This window comes from Phyllobates terribilis, unplaced genomic scaffold (genome assembly GCF_046119375.1).
Source record: "Phyllobates terribilis strain yellow unplaced genomic scaffold, ASM4611937v1 Scaffold_40__1_contigs__length_11209783, whole genome shotgun sequence".
In the NCBI taxonomy this organism is placed as follows: domain Eukaryota; kingdom Metazoa; phylum Chordata; class Amphibia; order Anura; family Dendrobatidae; genus Phyllobates; species Phyllobates terribilis.
Window position 1 is genome coordinate 9,361,678 of NW_027362800.1, and position 17,089 is coordinate 9,378,766.

Sequence of the window (17,089 nt, forward strand, 5' to 3'; positions counted from 1 at the left end):
TCGGCTTGCTGCTGCTGCAATCCACGCGTTTTAGATCTGCATAACTCCACCTCTTTTAGCACAGTACCCTCAACCCCCGGCTGTTCCCACCCGCCTCAACACCGTTGGAAGGGAGGAGAACCAATTAAGGCGGGGGGGGGGTGGAACGAGCAGCTGTCTACCCTTAGCAGGAGGGTTGCTGATTAATTACCTCTCCTGCTGCTGCTGCTGCTGGCTGTCCAGCAGCAGACTGAAGGTGGCTGCTGCTGTGCGCAGGTATATAAAGGCTCAGAGCCTATTATGACACGCGCAGCCAGCGTTCCATTGCCACATTCCGTCTACTGCAGGCGGGATACCTGGATGGCTGAATGTCACTGAGAAGCTCACAGAGACCGCCATAAGCAACAGTTTAAAAGAATGCCACAGACTAATCAACCAAACTTTTTGGGTTGGTTTCTCTTTTATAGTCTGCAGGCATTAAATGAAAGAAGTCAGTGTTCCAGCAGAGGGAGACAATGTTTCAGAAAAGGCATTGTAGCAAACCAAAAAAGAAATTTTAAGCGCAGCAGAGTAACCAGCTCACATACCTGTTAGCTCAGGTGAGTTTAAAAGGCTGCTGTTGATAACAAGGGCATTTGCTAAATAGATGGTGTGTGTGCAACAATATACTGAAATGTCAATTATATTGTGCAGCTTATCTCACCACCTGTAGTTATTTAGGTGAAAGCTCCAAAATGCTTGCCTAATATGTCTGTTTATCCAAAAGGAAGTATAGAGGGAGAGCTAGATACATAGCATTGCATTACATTACATTACATGGCAATGCAATGCACAGTTGCTGAAGTTGAACCAAAATGAGCGTGTCATCTGGCTTCTGCAACTTTTAACATGAAAAATCCAATGAGGAGAAGAAAAGCAAAGCCAAAGAGTCCATCCCAAAATCCGACAAACAAGCAAAATGAACAAAAAGCATTGAATTCAATTCTTTCTGATTTTAGAAACTGCATTAAAGAAGGGGTGCACCGGTCCTGGAGATACTGCAATACCAGGTCAATGCGTGGAGTGGACAGAGCAAGCTCTTTTTCCATCTCCCTGTTCTAAAAATCCATTTAATATATGGTCCCCAGATAGGGGACGTATCAGATATTAAACTGATAAGAACAGATACTACACTTGATCTTAGCCAAAAGGCCGAGAAGCGATAACCAGAATTGGTTTCCGACTACGGTGCCACCCAAGGATTCTGAAAAGTCCATTTGTGGAGATGGCCACCTGGACTCCCGTTAAGAAGACATGCTGTCAACCTCTAGATCCCTCACATGCCTGCACTTTTCGGCTTGCTGCTGCTGCAATCCACGCGTTTTAGATCTGCATAACTCCACCTCTTTTAGCACAGTACCCTCAACCCCCGGCTGTTCCCACCCGCCTCAACACCGTTGGAAGGGAGGAGAACCAATTAAGGCGGGGGGGGGGTGGAACGAGCAGCTGTCTACCCTTAGCAGGAGGGTTGCTGATTAATTACCTCTCCTGCTGCTGCTGCTGCTGGCTGTCCAGCAGCAGACTGAAGGTGGCTGCTGCTGTGCGCAGGTATATAAAGGCTCAGAGCCTATTATGACACGCGCAGCCAGCGTTCCATTGCCACATTCCGTCTACTGCAGGCGGGATACCTGGATGGCTGAATGTCACTGAGAAGCTCACAGAGACCGCCATAAGCAACAGTTTAAAAGAATGCCACAGACTAATCAACCAAACTTTTTGGGTTGGTTTCTCTTTTATAGTCTGCAGGCATTAAATGAAAGAAGTCAGTGTTCCAGCAGAGGGAGACAACGTTTCAGAAAAGGCATTGTAGCAAACCAAAAAAGAAATTTTAAGCGCAGCAGAGTAACCAGCTCACATACCTGTTAGATCAGGTGAGTTTAAAAGGCTGCTGTTGATAACAAGGGCATTTGCTAAATAGATGGTGTGTGTGCAACAATATACTGAAAGGTCAATTATATTGTGCAGCTTATCTCACCACCTGTAGTTATTTAGGTGAAAGCTCCAAAATGCTTGCCTAATATGTCTGTTTATCCAAAAGGAAGTATAGAGGGAGAGCTAGATAGATAGCATTGCATTACATTACATTACATGGCAATGCAATGCACAGTTGCTGAAGTTGAACCAAAATGAGCTTGTCATCTGGCTTCTGCAACTTTTAACATGAAAAATCCAATGAGGAGAAAAAAAGCAAAGCCAAAGAGTCCATCCCAAAATCCGACAAACAAGCAAAATGAACAAAAAGCATTGAATTCAATTCTTTCTGATTTTAGAAACTGCATTAAAGAAGGGGTGCACCGGTCCTGGAGATACTGCAATACCAGGTCAATGCGTGGAGTGGACAGAGCAAGCTCTTTTTCCATCTCCCTGTTCTAAAAATCCATTTAATTTATGGTCCCCAGATAGGGGACGTATCAGATATTAAACTGATAAGAACAGATACTACACTTGATCTTAGCCAAAAGGCCGAGAAGCGATAACCAGAATTGGTTTCCGACTACGGTGCCACCCAAGGATTCTGAAAAGTCCATTTGTGGAGATGGCCACCTGGACTCCCGTTAAGAAGACATGCTGTCAACCTCTAGATCCCTCACATGCCTGCACTTTTCGGCTTGCTGCTGCTGCAATCCACGCGTTTTAGATCTGCATAACTCCACCTCTTTTAGCACAGTACCCTCAACCCCCGGCTGTTCCCACCCGCCTCAACACCGTTGGAAGGGAGGAGAACCAATTAAGGCGGGGGGGGGGGTGGAACGAGCAGCTGTCTACCCTTAGCAGGAGGGTTGCTGATTAATTACCTCTCCTGCTGCTGCTGCTGCTGGCTGTCCAGCAGCAGACTGAAGGTGGCTGCTGCTGTGCGCAGGTATATAAAGGCTCAGAGCCTATTATGACACGCGCAGCCAGCGTTCCATTGCCACATTCCGTCTACTGCAGGCGGGATACCTGGATGGCTGAATGTCACTGAGAAGCTCACAGAGACCGCCATAAGCAACAGTTTAAAAGAATGCCACAGACTAATCAACCAAACTTTTTGGGTTGGTTTCTCTTTTATAGTCTGCAGGCATTAAATGAAAGAAGTCAGTGTTCCAGCAGAGGGAGACAATGTTTCAGAAAAGGCATTGTAGCAAACCAAAAAAGAAATTTTAAGCGCAGCAGAGTAACCAGCTCACATACCTGTTAGATCAGGTGAGTTTAAAAGGCTGCTGTTGATAACAAGGGCATTTGCTAAATAGATGGTGTGTGTGCAACAATATACTGAAAGGTCAATTATATTGTGCAGCTTATCTCACCACCTGTAGTTATTTAGGTGAAAGCTCCAAAATGCTTGCCTAATATGTCTGTTTATCCAAAAGGAAGTATAGAGGGAGAGCTAGATAGATAGCATTGCATTACATTACATTACATGGCAATGCAATGCACAGTTGCTGAAGTTGAACCAAAATGAGCTTGTCATCTGGCTTCTGCAACTTTTAACATGAAAAATCCAATGAGGAGAAGAAAAGCAAAGCCAAAGAGTCCATCCCAAAATCCGACAAACAAGCAAAATGAACAAAAAGCATTGAATTCAATTCTTTCTGATTTTAGAAACTGCATTAAAGAAGGGGTGCACCGGTCCTGGAGATACTGCAATACCAGGTCAATGCGTGGAGTGGACAGAGCAAGCTCTTTTTCCATCTCCCTGTTCTAAAAATCCATTTAATATATGGTCCCCAGATAGGGGACGTATCAGATATTAAACTGATAAGAACAGATACTACACTTGATCTTAGCCAAAAGGCCGAGAAGCGATAACCAGAATTGGTTTCCGACTACGGTGCCACCCAAGGATTCTGAAAAGTCCATTTGTGGAGATGGCCACCTGGACTCCCGTTAAGAAGACATGCTGTCAACCTCTAGATCCCTCACATGCCTGCACTTTTCGGCTTGCTGCTGCTGCAATCCACGCGTTTTAGATCTGCATAACTCCACCTCTTTTAGCACAGTACCCTCAACCCCCGGCTGTTCCCACCCGCCTCAACACCGTTGGAAGGGAGGAGAACCAATTAAGGCGGGGGTGGGGTGGAACGAGCAGCTGTCTACCCTTAGCAGGAGGGTTGCTGATTAATTACCTCTCCTGCTGCTGCTGCTGGCTGTCCAGCAGCAGACTGAAGGTGGCTGCTGTGCGCAGGTATATAAAGGCTCAGAGCCTATTATGACATGCGCAGCCAGCGTTCCATTGCCACATTCCGTCTACTGCAGGCGGGATACCTGGATGGCTGAATGTCACTGAGAAGCTCACAGAGACCGCCATAAGCAACAGTTTAAAAGAATGCCACAGACTAATCAACCAAACTTTTTGGGTTGGTTTCTCTTTTATAGTCTGCAGGCATTAAATGAAAGAAGTCAGTGTTCCAGCAGAGGGAGACAACGTTTCAGAAAAGGCATTGTAGCAAACCAAAAAAGAAATTTTAAGCGCAGCAGAGTAACCAGCTCACATACCTGTTAGCTCAGGTGAGTTTAAAAGGCTGCTGTTGATAACAAGGGCATTTGCTAAATAGATGGTGTGTGTGCAACAATATACTGAAAGGTCAATTATATTGTGCAGCTTATCTCACCACCTGTAGTTATTTAGGTGAAAGCTCCAAAATGCTTGCCTAATATGTCTGTTTATCCAAAAGGAAGTATAGAGGGAGAGCTAGATAGATAGCATTGCATTACATTACATTACATGGCAATGCAATGCACAGTTGCTGAAGTTGAACCAAAATGAGCTTGTCATCTGGCTTCTGCAACTTTTAACATGAAAAATCCAATGAGGAGAAGAAAAGCAAAGCCAAAGAGTCCATCCCAAAATCCGACAAACAAGCAAAATGAACAAAAAGCATTGAATTCAATTCTTTCTGATTTTAGAAACTGCATTAAAGAAGGGGTGCACCGGTCCTGGAGATACTGCAATACCAGGTCAATGCGTGGAGTGGACAGAGCAAGCTCTTTTTCCATCTCCCTGTTCTAAAAATCCATTTAATATATGGTCCCCAGATAGGGGACGTATCAGATATTAAACTGATAAGAACAGATACTACACTTGATCTTAGCCAAAAGGCCGAGAAGCGATAACCAGAATTGGTTTCCGACTACGGTGCCACCCAAGGATTCTGAAAAGTCCATTTGTGGAGATGGCCACCTGGACTCCCGTTAAGAAGACATGCTGTCAACCTCTAGATCCCTCACATGCCTGCACTTTTCGGCTTGCTGCTGCTGCAATCCACGCGTTTTAGATCTGCATAACTCCACCTCTTTTAGCACAGTACCCTCAACCCCCGGCTGTTCCCACCCGCCTCAACACCGTTGGAAGGGAGGAGAACCAATTAAGGCGGGGGGGGGGGTGGAACGAGCAGCTGTCTACCCTTAGCAGGAGGGTTGCTGATTAATTACCTCTCCTGCTGCTGCTGCTGCTGGCTGTCCAGCAGCAGACTGAAGGTGGCTGCTGCTGTGCGCAGGTATATAAAGGCTCAGAGCCTATTATGACACGCGCAGCCAGCGTTCCATTGCCACATTCCGTCTACTGCAGGCGGGATACCTGGATGGCTGAATGTCACTGAGAAGCTCACAGAGACCGCCATAAGCAACAGTTTAAAAGAATGCCACAGACTAATCAACCAAACTTTTTGGGTTGGTTTCTCTTTTATAGTCTGCAGGCATTAAATGAAAGAAGTCAGTGTTCCAGCAGAGGGAGACAACGTTTCAGAAAAGGCATTGTAGCAAACCAAAAAAGAAATTTTAAGCGCAGCAGAGTAACCAGCTCACATACCTGTTAGCTCAGGTGAGTTTAAAAGGCTGCTGTTGATAACAAGGGCATTTGCTAAATAGATGGTGTGTGTGCAACAATATACTGAAAGGTCAATTATATTGTGCAGCTTATCTCACCACCTGTAGTTATTTAGGTGAAAGCTCCAAAATGCTTGCCTAATATGTCTGTTTATCCAAAAGAAAGTATAGAGGGAGAGCTAGATAGATAGCATTGCATTACATTACATTACATGGCAATGCAATGCACAGTTGCTGAAGTTGAACCAAAATGAGCTTGTCATCTGGCTTCTGCAACTTTTAACATGAAAAATCCAATGAGGAGAAGAAAAGCAAAGCCAAAGAGTCCATCCCAAAATCCGACAAACAAGCAAAATGAACAAAAAGCATTGAATTCAATTCTTTCTGATTTTAGAAACTGCATTAAAGAAGGGGTGCACCGGTCCTGGAGATACTGCAATACCAGGTCAATGCGTGGAGTGGACAGAGCAAGCTCTTTTTCCATCTCCCTGTTCTAAAAATCCATTTAATATATGGTCCCCAGATAGGGGACGTATCAGATATTAAACTGATAAGAACAGATACTACACTTGATCTTAGCCAAAAGGCCGAGAAGCGATAACCAGAATTGGTTTCCGACTACGGTGCCACCCAAGGATTCTGAAAAGTCCATTTGTGGAGATGGCCACCTGGACTCCCGTTAAGAAGACATGCTGTCAACCTCTAGATCCCTCACATGCCTGCACTTTTCGGCTTGCTGCTGCTGCAATCCACGCGTTTTAGATCTGCATAACTCCACCTCTTTTAGCACAGTACCCTCAACCCCCGGCTGTTCCCACCCGCCTCAACACCGTTGGAAGGGAGGAGAACCAATTAAGGCGGGGGGGGGGGTGGAACGAGCAGCTGTCTACCCTTAGCAGGAGGGTTGCTGATTAATTACCTCTCCTGCTGCTGCTGCTGGCTGTCCAGCAGCAGACTGAAGGTGGCTGCTGCTGTGCGCAGGTATATAAAGGCTCAGAGCCTATTATGACACGCGCAGCCAGCGTTCCATTGCCACATTCCGTCTACTGCAGGCGGGATACCTGGATGGCTGAATGTCACTGAGAAGCTCACAGAGACCGCCATAAGCAACAGTTTAAAAGAATGCCACAGACTAATCAACCAAACTTTTTGGGTTGGTTTCTCTTTTATAGTCTGCAGGCATTAAATGAAAGAAGTCAGTGTTCCAGCAGAGGGAGACAACGTTTCAGAAAAGGCATTGTAGCAAACCAAAAAAGAAATTTTAAGCGCAGCAGAGTAACCAGCTCACATACCTGTTAGCTCAGGTGAGTTTAAAAGGCTGCTGTTGATAACAAGGGCATTTGCTAAATAGATGGTGTGTGTGCAACAATATACTGAAAGGTCAATTATATTGTGCAGCTTATCTCACCACCTGTAGTTATTTAGGTGAAAGCTCCAAAATGCTTGCCTAATATGTCTGTTTATCCAAAAGGAAGTATAGAGGGAGAGCTAGATAGATAGCATTGCATTACATTACATTACATGGCAATGCAATGCACAGTTGCTGAAGTTGAACCAAAATGAGCTTGTCATCTGGCTTCTGCAACTTTTAACATGAAAAATCCAATGAGGAGAAGAAAAGCAAAGCCAAAGAGTCCATCCCAAAATCCGACAAACAAGCAAAATGAACATAAAGCATTGAATTCAATTCTTTCTGATTTTAGAAACTGCATTAAAGAAGGGGTGCACCGGTCCTGGAGATACTGCAATACCAGGTCAATGCGTGGAGTGGACAGAGCAAGCTCTTTTTCCATCTCCCTGTTCTAAAAATCCATTTAATATATGGTCCCCAGATAGGGGACGTATCAGATATTAAACTGATAAGAACAGATACTACACTTGATCTTAGCCAAAAGGCCGAGAAGCGATAACCAGAATTGGTTTCCGACTACGGTGCCACCCAAGGATTCTGAAAAGTCCATTTGTGGAGATGGCCACCTGGACTCCCATTAAGAAGACATGCTGTCAACCTCTAGATCCCTCACATGCCTGCACTTTTCGGCTTGCTGCTGCTGCAATCCACGCGTTTTAGATCTGCATAACTCCACCTCTTTTAGCACAGTACCCTCAACCCCCGGCTGTTCCCACCCGCCTCAACACCGTTGGAAGGGAGGAGAACCAATTAAGGCGGGGGGGGGGGTGGAACGAGCAGCTGTCTACCCTTAGCAGGAGGGTTGCTGATTAATTACCTCTCCTGCTGCTGCTGCTGCTGGCTGTCCAGCAGCAGACTGAAGGTGGCTGCTGCTGTGCGCAGGTATATAAAGGCTCAGAGCCTATTATGACATGCGCAGCCAGCGTTCCATTGCCACATTCCGTCTACTGCAGGCGGGATACCTGGATGGCTGAATGTCACTGAGAAGCTCACAGAGACCGCCATAAGCAACAGTTTAAAAGAATGCCACAGACTAATCAACCAAACTTTTTGGGTTGGTTTCTCTTTTATAGTCTGCAGGCATTAAATGAAAGAAGTCAGTGTTCCAGCAGAGGGAGACAACGTTTCAGAAAAGGCATTGTAGCAAACCAAAAAAGAAATTTTAAGCGCAGCAGAGTAACCAGCTCACATACCTGTTAGCTCAGGTGAGTTTAAAAGGCTGCTGTTGATAACAAGGGCATTTGCTAAATAGATGGTGTGTGTGCAACAATATACTGAAAGGTCAATTATATTGTGCAGCTTATCTCACCACCTGTAGTTATTTAGGTGAAAGCTCCAAAATGCTTGCCTAATATGTCTGTTTATCCAAAAGGAAGTATAGAGGGAGAGCTAGATAGATAGCATTGCATTACATTACATTACATGGCAATGCAATGCACAGTTGCTGAAGTTGAACCAAAATGAGCTTGTCATCTGGCTTCTGCAACTTTTAACATGAAAAATCCAATGAGGAGAAGAAAAGCAAAGCCAAAGAGTCCATCCCAAAATCCGACAAACAAGCAAAATGAACAAAAAGCATTGAATTCAATTCTTTCTGATTTTAGAAACTGCATTAAAGAAGGGGTGCACCGGTCCTGGAGATACTGCAATACCAGGTCAATGCGTGGAGTGGACAGAGCAAGCTCTTTTTCCATCTCCCTGTTCTAAAAATCCATTTAATATATGGTCCCCAGATAGGGGACGTATCAGATATTAAACTGATAAGAACAGATACTACACTTGATCTTAGCCAAAAGGCCGAGAAGCGATAACCAGAATTGGTTTCCGACTACGGTGCCACCCAAGGATTCTGAAAAGTCCATTTGTGGAGATGGCCACCTGGACTCCCGTTAAGAAGACATGCTGTCAACCTCTAGATCCCTCACATGCCTGCACTTTTCGGCTTGCTGCTGCTGCAATCCACACGTTTTAGATCTGCATAACTCCACCTCTTTTAGCACAGTACCCTCAACCCCCGGCTGTTCCCACCCGCCTCAACACCGTTGGAAGGGAGGAGAACCAATTAAGGCGGGGGGGGGGGGTGGAACGAGCAGCTGTCTACCCTTAGCAGGAGGGTTGCTGATTAATTACCTCTCCTGCTGCTGCTGCTGCTGGCTGTCCAGCAGCAGACTGAAGGTGGCTGCTGCTGTGCGCAGGTATATAAAGGCTCAGAGCCTATTATGACACGCGCAGCCAGCGTTCCATTGCCACATTCCGTCTACTGCAGGCGGGATACCTGGATGGCTGAATGTCACTGAGAAGCTCACAGAGACCGCCATAAGCAACAGTTTAAAAGAATGCCACAGACTAATCAACCAAACTTTTTGGGTTGGTTTCTCTTTTATAGTCTGCAGGCATTAAATGGAAGAAGTCAGTGTTCCAGCAGAGGGAGACAACGTTTCAGAAAAGGCATTGTAGCAAACCAAAAAAGAAATTTTAAGCGCAGCAGAGTAACCAGCTCACATACCTGTTAGCTCAGGTGAGTTTAAAAGGCTGCTGTTGATAACAAGGGCATTTGCTAAATAGATGGTGTGTGTGCAACAATATACTGAAAGGTCAATTATATTGTGCAGCTTATCTCACCACCTGTAGTTATTTAGGTGAAAGCTCCAAAATGCTTGCCTAATATGTCTGTTTATCCAAAAGAAAGTATAGAGGGAGAGCTAGATAGATAGCATTGCATTACATTACATTACATGGCAATGCAATGCACAGTTGCTGAAGTTGAACCAAAATGAGCTTGTCATCTGGCTTCTGCAACTTTTAACATGAAAAATCCAATGAGGAGAAGAAAAGCAAAGCCAAAGAGTCCATCCCAAAATCCGACAAACAAGCAAAATGAACAAAAAGCATTGAATTCAATTCTTTCTGATTTTAGAAACTGCATTAAAGAAGGGGTGCACCGGTCCTGGAGATACTGCAATACCAGGTCAATGCGTGGAGTGGACAGAGCAAGCTCTTTTTCCATCTCCCTGTTCTAAAAATCCATTTAATATATGGTCCCCAGATAGGGGACGTATCAGATATTAAACTGATAAGAACAGATACTACACTTGATCTTAGCCAAAAGGCCGAGAAGCGATAACCAGAATTGGTTTCCGACTACGGTGCCACCCAAGGATTCTGAAAAGTCCATTTGTGGAGATGGCCACCTGGACTCCCGTTAAGAAGACATGCTGTCAACCTCTAGATCCCTCACATGCCTGCACTTTTCGGCTTGCTGCTGCTGCAATCCACGCGTTTTAGATCTGCATAACTCCACCTCTTTTAGCACAGTACCCTCAACCCCCGGCTGTTCCCACCCGCCTCAACACCGTTGGAAGGGAGGAGAACCAATTAAGGCGGGGGGGGGGGTGGAACGAGCAGCTGTCTACCCTTAGCAGGAGGGTTGCTGATTAATTACCTCTCCTGCTGCTGCTGCTGGCTGTCCAGCAGCAGACTGAAGGTGGCTGCTGCTGTGCGCAGGTATATAAAGGCTCAGAGCCTATTATGACACGCGCAGCCAGCGTTCCATTGCCACATTCCGTCTACTGCAGGCGGGATACCTGGATGGCTGAATGTCACTGAGAAGCTCACAGAGACCGCCATAAGCAACAGTTTAAAAGAATGCCACAGACTAATCAACCAAACTTTTTGGGTTGGTTTCTCTTTTATAGTCTGCAGGCATTAAATGAAAGAAGTCAGTGTTCCAGCAGAGGGAGACAACGTTTCAGAAAAGGCATTGTAGCAAACCAAAAAAGAAATTTTAAGCGCAGCAGAGTAACCAGCTCACATACCTGTTAGCTCAGGTGAGTTTAAAAGGCTGCTGTTGATAACAAGGGCATTTGCTAAATAGATGGTGTGTGTGCAACAATATACTGAAAGGTCAATTATATTGTGCAGCTTATCTCACCACCTGTAGTTATTTAGGTGAAAGCTCCAAAATGCTTGCCTAATATGTCTGTTTATCCAAAAGGAAGTATAGAGGGAGAGCTAGATAGATAGCATTGCATTACATTACATTACATGGCAATGCAATGCACAGTTGCTGAAGTTGAACCAAAATGAGCTTGTCATCTGGCTTCTGCAACTTTTAACATGAAAAATCCAATGAGGAGAAGAAAAGCAAAGCCAAAGAGTCCATCCCAAAATCCGACAAACAAGCAAAATGAACATAAAGCATTGAATTCAATTCTTTCTGATTTTAGAAACTGCATTAAAGAAGGGGTGCACCGGTCCTGGAGATACTGCAATACCAGGTCAATGCGTGGAGTGGACAGAGCAAGCTCTTTTTCCATCTCCCTGTTCTAAAAATCCATTTAATATATGGTCCCCAGATAGGGGACGTATCAGATATTAAACTGATAAGAACAGATACTACACTTGATCTTAGCCAAAAGGCCGAGAAGCGATAACCAGAATTGGTTTCCGACTACGGTGCCACCCAAGGATTCTGAAAAGTCCATTTGTGGAGATGGCCACCTGGACTCCCGTTAAGAAGACATGCTGTCAACCTCTAGATCCCTCACATGCCTGCACTTTTCGGCTTGCTGCTGCTGCAATCCACGCGTTTTAGATCTGCATAACTCCACCTCTTTTAGCACAGTACCCTCAACCCCCGGCTGTTCCCACCCGCCTCAACACCGTTGGAAGGGAGGAGAACCAATTAAGGCGGGGGGGGGGGGTGGAACGAGCAGCTGTCTACCCTTAGCAGGAGGGTTGCTGATTAATTACCTCTCCTGCTGCTGCTGCTGCTGGCTGTCCAGCAGCAGACTGAAGGTGGCTGCTGCTGTGCGCAGGTATATAAAGGCTCAGAGCCTATTATGACACGCGCAGCCAGCGTTCCATTGCCACATTCCGTCTACTGCAGGCGGGATACCTGGATGGCTGAATGTCACTGAGAAGCTCACAGAGACCGCCATAAGCAACAGTTTAAAAGAATGCCACAGACTAATCAACCAAACTTTTTGGGTTGGTTTCTCTTTTATAGTCTGCAGGCATTAAATGGAAGAAGTCAGTGTTCCAGCAGAGGGAGACAACGTTTCAGAAAAGGCATTGTAGCAAACCAAAAAAGAAATTTTAAGCGCAGCAGAGTAACCAGCTCACATACCTGTTAGCTCAGGTGAGTTTAAAAGGCTGCTGTTGATAACAAGGGCATTTGCTAAATAGATGGTGTGTGTGCAACAATATACTGAAAGGTCAATTATATTGTGCAGCTTATCTCACCACCTGTAGTTATTTAGGTGAAAGCTCCAAAATGCTTGCCTAATATGTCTGTTTATCCAAAAGGAAGTATAGAGGGAGAGCTAGATAGATAGCATTGCATTACATTACATTACATGGCAATGCAATGCACAGTTGCTGAAGTTGAACCAAAATGAGCTTGTCATCTGGCTTCTGCAACTTTTAACATGAAAAATCCAATGAGGAGAAGAAAAGCAAAGCCAAAGAGTCCATCCCAAAATCCGACAAACAAGCAAAATGAACAAAAAGCATTGAATTCAATTCTTTCTGATTTTAGAAACTGCATTAAAGAAGGGGTGCACCGGTCCTGGAGATACTGCAATACCAGGTCAATGCGTGGAGTGGACAGAGCAAGCTCTTTTTCCATCTCCCTGTTCTAAAAATCCATTTAATATATGGTCCCCAGATAGGGGACGTATCAGATATTAAACTGATAAGAACAGATACTACACTTGATCTTAGCCAAAAGGCCGAGAAGCGATAACCAGAATTGGTTTCCGACTACGGTGCCACCCAAGGATTCTGAAAAGTCCATTTGTGGAGATGGCCACCTGGACTCCCGTTAAGAAGACATGCTGTCAACCTCTAGATCCCTCACATGCCTGCACTTTTCGGCTTGCTGCTGCTGCAATCCACGCGTTTTAGATCTGCATAACTCCACCTCTTTTAGCACAGTACCCTCAACCCCCGGCTGTTCCCACCCGCCTCAACACCGTTGGAAGGGAGGAGAACCAATTAAGGCGGGGGGGGGGGGGGGTGGAACGAGCAGCTGTCTACCCTTAGCAGGAGGGTTGCTGATTAATTACCTCTCCTGCTGCTGCTGCTGCTGGCTGTCCAGCAGCAGACTGAAGGTGGCTGCTGCTGTGCGCAGGTATATAAAGGCTCAGAGCCTATTATGACACGCGCAGCCAGCGTTCCATTGCCACATTCCGTCTACTGCAGGCGGGATACCTGGATGGCTGAATGTCACTGAGAAGCTCACAGAGACCGCCATAAGCAACAGTTTAAAAGAATGCCACAGACTAATCAACCAAACTTTTTGGGTTGGTTTCTCTTTTATAGTCTGCAGGCATTAAATGAAAGAAGTCAGTGTTCCAGCAGAGGGAGACAACGTTTCAGAAAAGGCATTGTAGCAAACCAAAAAAGAAATTTTAAGCGCAGCAGAGTAACCAGCTCACATACCTGTTAGCTCAGGTGAGTTTAAAAGGCTGCTGTTGATAACAAGGGCATTTGCTAAATAGATGGTGTGTGTGCAACAATATACTGAAAGGTCAATTATATTGTGCAGCTTATCTCACCACCTGTAGTTATTTAGGTGAAAGCTCCAAAATGCTTGCCTAATATGTCTGTTTATCCAAAAGGAAGTATAGAGGGAGAGCTAGATAGATAGCATTGCATTACATTACATTACATGGCAATGCAATGCACAGTTGCTGAAGTTGAACCAAAATGAGCTTGTCATCTGGCTTCTGCAACTTTTAACATGAAAAATCCAATGAGGAGAAGAAAAGCAAAGCCAAAGAGTCCATCCCAAAATCCGACAAACAAGCAAAATGAACAAAAAGCATTGAATTCAATTCTTTCTGATTTTAGAAACTGCATTAAAGAAGGGGTGCACCGGTCCTGGAGATACTGCAATACCAGGTCAATGCGTGGAGTGGACAGAGCAAGCTCTTTTTCCATCTCCCTGTTCTAAAAATCCATTTAATATATGGTCCCCAGATAGGGGACGTATCAGATATTAAACTGATAAGAACAGATACTACACTTGATCTTAGCCAAAAGGCCGAGAAGCGATAACCAGAATTGGTTTCCGACTACGGTGCCACCCAAGGATTCTGAAAAGTCCATTTGTGGAGATGGCCACCTGGACTCCCGTTAAGAAGACATGCTGTCAACCTCTAGATCCCTCACATGCCTGCACTTTTCGGCTTGCTGCTGCTGCAATCCACGCGTTTTAGATCTGCATAACTCCACCTCTTTTAGCACAGTACCCTCAACCCCCGGCTGTTCCCACCCGCCTCAACACCGTTGGAAGGGAGGAGAACCAATTAAGGCGGGGGGGGGGGTGGAACGAGCAGCTGTCTACCCTTAGCAGGAGGGTTGCTGATTAATTACCTCTCCTGCTGCTGCTGCTGCTGGCTGTCCAGCAGCAGACTGAAGGTGGCTGCTGCTGTGCGCAGGTATATAAAGGCTCAGAGCCTATTATGACACGCGCAGCCAGCGTTCCATTGCCACATTCCGTCTACTGCAGGCGGGATACCTGGATGGCTGAATGTCACTGAGAAGCTCACAGAGACCGCCATAAGCAACAGTTTAAAAGAATGCCACAGACTAATCAACCAAACTTTTTGGGTTGGTTTCTCTTTTATAGTCTGCAGGCATTAAATGAAAGAAGTCAGTGTTCCAGCAGAGGGAGACAACGTTTCAGAAAAGGCATTGTAGCAAACCAAAAAAGAAATTTTAAGCGCAGCAGAGTAATCAGCTCACATACCTGTTAGCTCAGGTGAGTTTAAAAGGCTGCTGTTGATAACAAGGGCATTTGCTAAATAGATGGTGTGTGTGCAACAATATACTGAAAGGTCAATTATATTGTGCAGCTTATCTCACCACCTGTAGTTATTTAGGTGAAAGCTCCAAAATGCTTGCCTAATATGTCTGTTTATCCAAAAGGAAGTATAGAGGGAGAGCTAGATAGATAGCATTGCATTACATTACATTACATGGCAATGCAATGCACAGTTGCTGAAGTTGAACCAAAATGAGCTTGTCATCTGGCTTCTGCAACTTTTAACATGAAAAATCCAATGAGGAGAAGAAAAGCAAAGCCAAAGAGTCCATCCCAAAATCCGACAAACTAGCAAAATGAACAAAAAGCATTGAATTCAATTCTTTCTGATTTTAGAAACTGCATTAAAGAAGGGGTGCACCGGTCCTGGAGATACTGCAATACCAGGTCAATGCGTGGAGTGGACAGAGCAAGCTCTTTTTCCATCTCCCTGTTCTAAAAATCCATTTAATATATGGTCCCCAGATAGGGGACGTATCAGATATTAAACTGATAAGAACAGATTTTTTTTTTTTTTTTTTTTTCCATCGAAAGCCCGAATTCGTGTACAAAACTCGAGTGCGCTTAAAATAGTGACAAGTGCCACAAAAAAAGTGCACTAGGATGCTGGTCTTCTTGAAACCCTCTCCAAAAGGAGAAGGGTCCCCCAAACCATTCCCCGTCCCTCCGAGCCAGAAGGCCACAGCGAGGAACAGGGACAAATAGCCACCTCCAGCCGAAGCCAGAGGCGACCCAATCTTACCCCCAGCACCTGCCCGAGTTCTAACCCGAGCAAGGCACTGGGAGCCAAAGACTGTGCTCCCCTCCCGGAAGAGGGGAGCCAACAACGCTCTCCTCCCGAAAGAGGAGAGCCAGGGGGGTTCAGGGGGGAGCGGAACCTGATGGCCACACACTCCCCCCCTAGACCTGCCAAGAGAGGAACCCATAAGGGAACCGCATCCCGACAAAATCCTAGTAGGACGTGACACACGTGAATAAGTGGACACACAGTGACAAAGAAATTAAATAAATAGTGAAGGTTTCACAGTATAATACTGCCCGGACCTTCGACCGGGAATTGAAAAAATTCCCCATCCTAAGGCCAGAAGGCCCAGAATAAGGGTGTGTGCGAAGAAAGAAATATTGAAGTGCTTGTGCAAATGTGCCATAAACTCAAGTGGGGTTCCCAATCCCAGTGAGTTAAGGCACCCCAGGGTCGCCACTCCTGGGGCACTTCACACTTCGGGCTTTCGATCTTCCCCGGCCCAATGGCGTCGATCCTGGGGGGCCATGCTTTCCACCAGATGACTATATTAGCCACCTGGCGTACTAACAAGCGCCTAAACCCCAGTGTGCATAATGTATCAATCTACTAGGGCGGCCAACATCCAAAACCGCCTTTTCGAAAGATACTACACTTGATCTTAGCCAAAAGGCCGAGAAGCGATAACCAGAATTGGTTTCCGACTACGGTGCCACCCAAGGATTCTGAAAAGTCCATTTGTGGAGATGGCCACCTGGACTCCCGTTAAGAAGACATGCTGTCAACCTCTAGATCCCTCACATGCCTGCACTTTTCGGCTTGCTGCTGCTGCAATCCACGCGTTTTAGATCTGCATAACTCCACCTCTTTTAGCACAGTACCCTCAACCCCCGGCTGTTCCCACCCGCCTCAACACCGTTGGAAGGGAGGAGAACCAATTAAGGCGGGGGGGGGGTGGAACGAGCAGCTGTCTACCCTTAGCAGGAGGGTTGCTGATTAATTACCTCTCCTGCTGCTGCTGCTGCTGGCTGTCCAGCAGCAGACTGAAGGTGGCTGCTGCTGTGCGCAGGTATATAAAGGCTCAGAGCCTATTATGACACGCGCAGCCAGCGTTCCATTGCCACATTCCGTCTACTGCAGGCGGGATACCTGGATGGCTGAATGTCACTGAGAAGCTCACAGAGACCGCCATAAGCAACAGTTTAAAAGAATGCCACAGACTAATCAACCAAACTTTTTGGGTTGGTTTCTCTTTTATAGTCTGCAGGAATTAAATGAAAGA

General features: G+C 45.7%; 12 non-coding genes and 1 pseudogene across 12 annotated transcripts; all 13 read right to left on the reverse strand.

Annotated features, from left to right (window-relative positions):
• Nucleotides 1-991: 991 nt before the first annotated feature.
• Nucleotides 992-1,182, reverse strand: LOC141190124 (U2 spliceosomal RNA). The gene has a single exon (XR_012264158.1). It is a non-coding gene; the product is annotated as a U2 spliceosomal RNA (small nuclear RNA).
• A 1,120-nt stretch (nucleotides 1,183-2,302) lies between these two features.
• LOC141184099 (U2 spliceosomal RNA) lies at nucleotides 2,303-2,493 on the reverse strand. Its single transcript, XR_012258886.1, has one exon. It is a non-coding gene; the product is annotated as a U2 spliceosomal RNA (small nuclear RNA).
• A 1,121-nt stretch (nucleotides 2,494-3,614) lies between these two features.
• On the reverse strand, nucleotides 3,615-3,805 carry LOC141190125 (U2 spliceosomal RNA). The gene has a single exon (XR_012264159.1). It is a non-coding gene; the product is annotated as a U2 spliceosomal RNA (small nuclear RNA).
• Nucleotides 3,806-4,919: 1,114 nt separating this feature from the next.
• On the reverse strand, nucleotides 4,920-5,110 carry LOC141190126 (U2 spliceosomal RNA). The gene has a single exon (XR_012264160.1). It is a non-coding gene; the product is annotated as a U2 spliceosomal RNA (small nuclear RNA).
• Nucleotides 5,111-6,231: 1,121 nt separating this feature from the next.
• LOC141190127 (U2 spliceosomal RNA) lies at nucleotides 6,232-6,422 on the reverse strand. The gene has a single exon (XR_012264161.1). It is a non-coding gene; the product is annotated as a U2 spliceosomal RNA (small nuclear RNA).
• Nucleotides 6,423-7,540: 1,118 nt separating this feature from the next.
• LOC141190128 (U2 spliceosomal RNA) lies at nucleotides 7,541-7,731 on the reverse strand. Its single transcript, XR_012264162.1, has one exon. It is a non-coding gene; the product is annotated as a U2 spliceosomal RNA (small nuclear RNA).
• Nucleotides 7,732-8,852: 1,121 nt separating this feature from the next.
• Nucleotides 8,853-9,043, reverse strand: LOC141190130 (U2 spliceosomal RNA). The gene has a single exon (XR_012264163.1). It is a non-coding gene; the product is annotated as a U2 spliceosomal RNA (small nuclear RNA).
• Nucleotides 9,044-10,165: 1,122 nt separating this feature from the next.
• Nucleotides 10,166-10,356, reverse strand: LOC141190131 (U2 spliceosomal RNA). The gene has a single exon (XR_012264164.1). It is a non-coding gene; the product is annotated as a U2 spliceosomal RNA (small nuclear RNA).
• Nucleotides 10,357-11,474: 1,118 nt separating this feature from the next.
• Nucleotides 11,475-11,665, reverse strand: LOC141190132 (U2 spliceosomal RNA). The gene has a single exon (XR_012264165.1). It is a non-coding gene; the product is annotated as a U2 spliceosomal RNA (small nuclear RNA).
• A 1,122-nt stretch (nucleotides 11,666-12,787) lies between these two features.
• On the reverse strand, nucleotides 12,788-12,978 carry LOC141190133 (U2 spliceosomal RNA). Its single transcript, XR_012264166.1, has one exon. It is a non-coding gene; the product is annotated as a U2 spliceosomal RNA (small nuclear RNA).
• A 1,125-nt stretch (nucleotides 12,979-14,103) lies between these two features.
• LOC141190134 (U2 spliceosomal RNA) lies at nucleotides 14,104-14,294 on the reverse strand. The gene has a single exon (XR_012264167.1). It is a non-coding gene; the product is annotated as a U2 spliceosomal RNA (small nuclear RNA).
• A 1,121-nt stretch (nucleotides 14,295-15,415) lies between these two features.
• On the reverse strand, nucleotides 15,416-15,605 carry LOC141185982 (U2 spliceosomal RNA). Its single transcript, XR_012260553.1, has one exon. It is a non-coding gene; the product is annotated as a U2 spliceosomal RNA (small nuclear RNA).
• A 795-nt stretch (nucleotides 15,606-16,400) lies between these two features.
• Nucleotides 16,401-16,492, reverse strand: LOC141186269 (U2 spliceosomal RNA; annotated as a pseudogene).
• Between the last annotated feature and the right edge of the window lie 597 nt (nucleotides 16,493-17,089).